Source organism: Vombatus ursinus, unplaced genomic scaffold (assembly GCF_900497805.2).
Source record: "Vombatus ursinus unplaced genomic scaffold, bare-nosed wombat genome assembly UNPS02004577.1, whole genome shotgun sequence".
NCBI classification, from domain to species: Eukaryota; Metazoa; Chordata; class Mammalia; order Diprotodontia; family Vombatidae; genus Vombatus; species Vombatus ursinus.
The window spans coordinates 3,775,792-3,783,043 of NW_020944355.1; the positions used below are offsets into that span (position 1 = coordinate 3,775,792).

The 7,252-nt window shown below is 39.4% G+C and overlaps 1 pseudogene; it reads right to left on the reverse strand.

The window, feature by feature from the left end:
- Positions 1 to 1,098: 1,098 nt before the first annotated feature.
- LOC114025022 lies at positions 1,099 to 6,260 on the reverse strand (annotated as a pseudogene).
- Positions 6,261 to 7,252: the final 992 nt, after the last annotated feature.

The following is a 7,252-nucleotide window of genomic DNA, read 5'->3' on the forward strand; positions in this document are numbered from 1 at the left end:
GGCCCATAGTGGATACCTTTTCCAGCTTCGTACAGAAAGCCCTTTATAAATGGCATGTGTTGGCCCATAGTGGATACCTTTTCCAGCTTCGTAGGACCCGCCACAGCTTGTGCTCCGCTGGCAGAGCCTTTGAGAACCCAGAAACTACAACCATGTAGCCATGAGCCATGGCAGCCTTGAGCAAAGCTGATTTACAATACAAGCTCATTTGCAAAACCCTGCTGAGGAGGGAGGTGGAATACCCAAAACAACATCATCTCACAAAACAATGAAAATCTGTAGAAGGGAGAATTAGCCTGAAGGAACCTTGACAGGAGATGCAGCAAGAACATTCAACTATAAAACTCCAAAGACCATAAATAGTCCACAAGTACCTATATTTTGGACATACTATGCATATGGACAATGAGCTGGAGCCAGAACTGAATAGGAGAATGGACATTTTTGGAAATTGCATAGCACCTTCACTGATACCAATCTCACTCCTGCTGCAAAATCTCATCTTTTTATGACCGGTTTTCTCCCACTAATGCTTCTAGCCTATAAATTATGGAACACCATGATTTCCAAGGAATCAAAATGGAAGGTCACCTACAGGGCAATGAAAAGACACATGGTAGGCTGCCACATAATCTCAAAGATGACTTGCTTGTTAGAAATGGTTGAAGTCATCATTGAGGACTGGATTGAACTGAACTGGAAAAGGAGGTGATAGTGTAACACAGCGACCATCAAAGAGAACAGATGTGCAGCCCAGGTTGTAACAGAATCCATAGAACATTAAAATAACTAGAGGAATGTCTCCAAAACATTTGGGTCAATCCTTTATACAGGGCATGTGGAATAAGAATACAGGGCGTGGATAAGAATCATGAAAATTCACTACAGGAGAAGTGCCTACCTTGATAAGAATACAGATCCATCATAACATTAAAGTAAATTACAGAGGGTATGTATGTAATGGGTTGGAGATTAGATTATGTCATTTTTAGGGTACCCTTCCTAGGCAAAGATCCTGTCGTACTATGACCTGGTATAACCCAATTCTTTTTTTTTTGATATAAGCTATTTATTAATAGACAAGGCCAGTGAAGTTGTTTACTTCTTCTTGGACATACCCACAGTGCGGTCCCTGCGGCCTGTAGTCTCAGAGACCCCAGAAGTGCCGAAGCCCACGATGTGCCCCAATCTTCTTCAGTCGCTCCAGATCTTCACGTAGCTTATCGTCCAGACCGTTGGCAAGAACCTGGCTATGTTTTCCATCCTTTACGTCCTTCTGCCTGGAATCTTGTATTGCCGGGGATTCTGCATGATGGTGATCACCCGCTCCACCTCATCTGCAGTGAGCTCACCAGCCGTCTTGGTGAGGTCAATGTCTGCTTTCCTTAGTACTACATGAGCATATCTTCACCCCACACCCTTGATGGCTGTGATGGCAAAAGCTACTTTCCGTTGTCCATCAATGTTGGTGTTGAGCACTCTCAGATTACAAGAGACATGGCTGCAACGGCAGCGTGAGAGCCTTGTCTGGAAGAGCTATAACCCAATTCTAAGGTGATTCTGGAGAACTAAACCATTCTTTGCCTGTTAAGTGGTCACTCGAAGGTAAATGATCCCTTTCATTGAGCTATTCATGGTTACTTTAGTGTATATCATCATATTTAAAAAGAGTTAACTTATCTAACTTTTTGCCCTGAAACTAGTAGCTGTCATTGGTTCTCCCTAAGATCAAACCTAATAGCCAAAATTCTTTTCAATGTTTCAATTAGATTTTCTTAACTCCATAATGCTGGAGGGTGGTGCTTAGCAGATGTTGCCAGTCTGCCTGGGGACAGATATATTTCGGTGCTAAATGAGCTGATCTCTACAAAACGATGAACTTTGGGGAAATCTTAGGCCAATTGGATCTATGCCTGTGATTGTGATTGATTAACCTTATTTCTTTGTGTTCTTCTTTGGTATGGGACATAGCAGAACAAAAATGACGAACAAGTATTCATATTGATTTTCCTTTTACTCTATTTGCTTGGAAATCAGGGAGTAGCCCAAAGACAAAAGTCTTAGACATCAATCTACAAACTTTTATTAAGCATCTACTGTTTGCCAAACATTGTGATAAGCCTTGGGAACACAAGACAAACACGGAATTGTCCTTGCTTTCACAGAGGTTACATTCTAATGGTGGAGAAAACATATACATATATAAGTATATGCAACGTACATGCAAAATGAATATGATAGATGGTGGGGAGGGGGGAAGGATGAGCATCTGGGGGGATCAGGAAAAGCTTTATGTAGAAGATGGCTCTTGAACTGAATCTTGAAGGAAACCAGGGATTCCAAGAGGCGGAAGTAAGGAGATAGTACCTTCCAGACATAGAGAGAAGGGCAGTGCAAAGACATAGAGATGCGATGTTGAACGTGCAGGACTGCAGGTAGACCAATATTGCTCGAACGCAGAGTGCGTGGAGGGGACTAACACGTAAGAAGACTGGAAATACAGGGAGGGGCCAAAATGTGAAAAAGCTGTGAAACCAAACCAAGGAAATTGACATTAAATGTCCTACAGAAGAGTTTGGATTTACTCTTCGAGGCAATGGGGAGCCACTGGAGTTTATCAAGTAGAGGAGTAACCTGTGGTTGAGGAAAATTACTGTGTGGAGAAGGGATCAGAGTAGAGGAAGGATGTGTTTGTTGATCCTTTAAAGCAAAATGCATTTATCTTGCAATGGACCAAAAAGTCTGTCTATTAAAGAAAGCCAACTTTCCTGGCAATCTAGCATGCGTCAGGAAGGATCATGAAATCCCTTGAGAACCATTCCAACTATCTCGGTAGTTTTTGACAGAATTGTTGATGCAAATTGCTGAATTGGCAAATGTGATCTATTATAATGTGATGTCACCCAATAGGTCATTGGCATACTGAACAGTTTTAACAGAACTTTCAACAGCATATTATGGTTCTTACTAATGAGTGCCAACAAACTTGACCTTCCACAGCAGGCCTTTGCTGAGAAAAATAAGCTTCTTATAAAAATGGGATTGGTTCTATTGTACTTAACATATCCCCAATTGATGATCTGTTTGGCAGTGTCTTGAGAAATTAGAGTGTGGTTGACTATGATAAATGTGTGACTTCCCTTGAAAGGCTTCTGAGAGCCAGACAGGTTCTCTGTGAGTTGTTACCACAAATAGAATTATGACAGAAATCTATAATGCAAAGTTAAAGGAGGCCACAAGAGAAGTTGAGAAGAAAGTCTCATTATCCACCCAAATCAAGGAGGAAATTCGAAGTCACATCCGACCATTTGGAAATTGTCGTGTCATGCAGATTTCCCACATTTCTGGGGGGAAGAAATGTTGAGATGAATCGACAATTTAGTAAAAATCAACATTTGTCAAATGGACGACGTGTCGTTATACCAGCCCCTCAAATGATTGCCAAGAAAAAAATAATGTTCACTCCTTCATGGAGGTCAAATCAAACCTTTATGATAAAAACATAAAAACCTATTTGGGAGTTGTAGTTTTTCACAATTACATTTGAATTAATCTTATTTGATAATTTTGAACCATTAAGTACTTGGCAAATGAAATTCAAAGTCCTAGAAATTTTATGGAAAAAAAAATGTTTGTTTGTTTCTGGTATTTACTGGCATTGCCTACCCAAGGAAGCACTAGAGCGGGTTGGGGAGCCTGTGGCCTCTAGGCTACATGTGGCCCTCTAGGTCCTCAAGTGCGGCCCTTTGACTGAATCCAAATGGATTCAGTCCAAATGGCTGTTGTTGATAAGGCTTGAGGCTACTGTTGATAAGATTTATAGTTTTATTATGCTTTCCTGAGTAATGTATGCTATTTGGAAGCAGTAGGCAGTGGAATAGTGTCCTGGATGTGGAGTCAGAGAGACTTTAGTTCAAATTGAACCTCTGATAATTGCTAGCTGGGTGATCCTGGGCAAGTGACTTAAACTCTAGTCTCTGCTTCAGTTTCCTCATCTGTAAAATGAGGATAATAATAGTACTTACCTCACCAGGTTGTTATGAAGATCAAACGAAATAACATGTAAAACATTTGGCAAATTAGTATTGTTATTTTAATTATTTTTGGTCTATATTTGAATTGTCCTTCAAGCTAATTACCTTGAAATATATTCATTCCAAAAATCAGAAGGTAACAATAGTTTATAGTCCTGGGGTGCTAATTGTGTGTTAGCCTTCACTCTTGATCCAGTGTTATTTTGGAGATGAGAGCTTCTTTGGGACGCTGACATGATAAGATGGTGACTGGTATGTAAGCGTGGCAATAGTCTTCCTATAGTTCGCAAAGAATCTGCGTGTACTTTTCATCCTCCAAATGGGTTTCTAGTAGTAATGTTGCCAGTAGGTCAGACCTTTTGTTCAGGTCACCATTAGATTCAACTAAGAAAATTCAGCTCTGATGGGAATGAATTAGTTTAGGTGATATTTCGGTGTCACTTAGTGGTAGCACATTTCCAAAGAAGATTTTCATTGTATCTTCTCTGAATAGATGCAGATCCCCTCAGATTGTTTGAAAATGACAGTTTTCCTGTGGGACTACCTTTCTAATTTGCCAAATTTGCAGAATCCTGTAGAGAATTGAGGAAAAAAAATCTGCGTCAAGGTATACTGCTTCCCAGAAGTCCCATAATTTCAGTACCCATGGAAAACTTCAGGTGCCTAAACATAATATAAAATGGTGATTTCAGGGGAAATATTGAAGAGAAATTCTGATAGCAAGCAATTGAAAAACACCAGTACTAATCCAAAGAGTTCTTTCTATTTGGCATCTCTACTCAAAACATCAAAAATTGTTATTTATTTACTTCAGTGACATTGTCCCCAGCATCCCCACACCTTGGGCCAACATACACACACCCACACACCCCCACCCACACACCCCCCACACACACACCGGTAGCCTATAATTATGAGAAGTTGTGCTCTTATACTCCTTGACTTCTGTGACTTTAACTGTCCCATGCTAGCATCTGAGGCAGAAGTCCCTGAACCTTGAGATGTACATATCATGTTATGCTGTGAGTTTTCTCCTTTCTACACCAATTTGACTTTAAACTAATTGAGGGTAGGTCTGTGATCTTTAGTCTTCATATCCTCCCGAGATTTGGCATTATATTCTGCCTGCGTTTGACAGTGAATAAATGTTGAATGATTGAAAGAGTGGATTTATTTATCTTCCCATCCTCAGGTGAAGTTAGAGGCCATGGGTACTTTGTGTGAACCCTTGTGTGAACCTCTTACATGAAGAGGGAAAGGCAGCTTTGACAATTCCTACCCTTTTCCCATAAGTTTAGAGCATAATTGAATTCTCTATCATTTGTTTTTTTCTAAGGAAGCTCATTTATGGCTTATTCATTTTTTTCTAATATAGTGTTATTTAACTATTCTATTTCCTCTTCTGTTTATTTGGGAAATTTATATTTTTATAAATATTCATCCTTTTAATTTAGCTCACCAGTTTTTTTGGCATATAATTAGGCAGAATAGCTCCTAATAGTTGCTTTTTATTTCATCTGCATTGGTTGCTAACCCTGAGAGCTCTGAATTTTGGCTATAATATTCTTGGGAGTTTTCATTTTGGGATCTCTTTGAGGAAGTGACTGGTAGATTCTTTCAATTTCTACCGTGCTCTCTGGTTCTAAGATATCTGGCAGTTTTCCTTTATAATTTCTTGAAATATAATGTATTAACTTTTTTTTCATGACTTTCAGGTAGTCCAGGGATTCTTAAATTATCCTTGATCTATTTTCTAGGTCAGTTGTTTTTCTCATGAAATGTTTCATATTTTCTTCTATTTTTTTCTAGTCTTTTAACTTTGTTTTATTTTTTCTTAATGTGTCATGAAGTCATTTGCTTCTACTTGGCCAGTTCTGATTTTTAAAGAGTTATGTTCTTCAGTATTTTTTGTACCTTATTTATTTTACCATTTCACCAATTCTGATTTTTAAGAAGTTATTTTCTTCAGTAATTTTTGTTCCTCTTTTACTAAACTTTTAATTCTCTTTTCATAACTTTCCTGCATAGCTTGCATTTCTTTTCCCATTTGTCTTCTACCCCTCTTATTAGATTTTTAAAATAATTTATTTTTGTACCTTAACTCTTCTAAAAATTCTTGTTGGGCTTGTGTCTAATCTGCAGTTTTTTTTTCCTTTAAGGCTTTGCTTGTTGATGTTTTAAAGTCACTGTCTTCTGAATTTGTGTCTTGAACTTCCCTGTCATCATTGTGGCTTTTTATGGTTAGGTTCTTTGCTCATTTTCCCAGCCTACTTCTTTGCACTTTGTGTTAGAATTGGACTCTGAGAGAGTCCAATCCATCCATCCTCTGGAGAGGATGACTGGCCTGAGCTTCTATTTTTTATGTCCTCCTGCTGATTTCGCTGGCTTGTAAATTTTTGGTGCTTCCAATGTGGTATGATATGAAGAGAATTCTCTTTACTGACTTCCTGCTCTGTGCTCTGCTCCATGTAGAGGTCGGACCCCTGCTCTCCTATGACTTTGACCAACTGCTCCTCTCTTCCCTGGAACTGTGAGCCAAAACTAGGTAATGGGTGACAGAACTACTAGATGGCACCCATTCCTGCTCCCTGTGATAGTCCTCCTGGGATCTCTTTCTGTCTAGGTGTTCAGTCCTTTTTCTATCCCTGGGTGCTGAGCTGCTGCCTCTACAGCCTGGTGCTGCCTCCACAATCTGGTGCTCTTTTTGCTGTGTTTTGCTCCTAGCCAGCCCCCACCTCAATGTCTGCAGACCTCCCTATCCTCTAAAGCAGCTGGAAAGATGACTCACTGTGACTTTTTCTTAACTTTCCCACTTAGAATTTGGTTTTGCATGTCTTTAGGTCATTATAGAAGAGGTTTTGGGGGAGGTGTGGCAACGTTGCGAAGGTCTCACTCGGCGGTCTTAACTCTACCCCTTCTCTTACTTCTGTAATGATTTTTTTCTCTTATGACCCCAGCAAACATGAGCATTTCAATATGAAAAGAACATAAGAGGATTGCTTATCAAATTGGGAAATTAGGCTGTGTAGTTTTTTTCTTAAGCACATATTATATTCCACATAATAGTAACAAAACTTCCCTACTTGTCCATGGCCCTCTCTGTACTCTTTTCCCCACTCTCTTCTGTGTATTTTAAAAAGGTTTTGATGTTCCTTTCTTTCATTCTTTATTTATGACACAAATACTACCCACAAGCTTTTCCTCACTCCCCTCTTCCC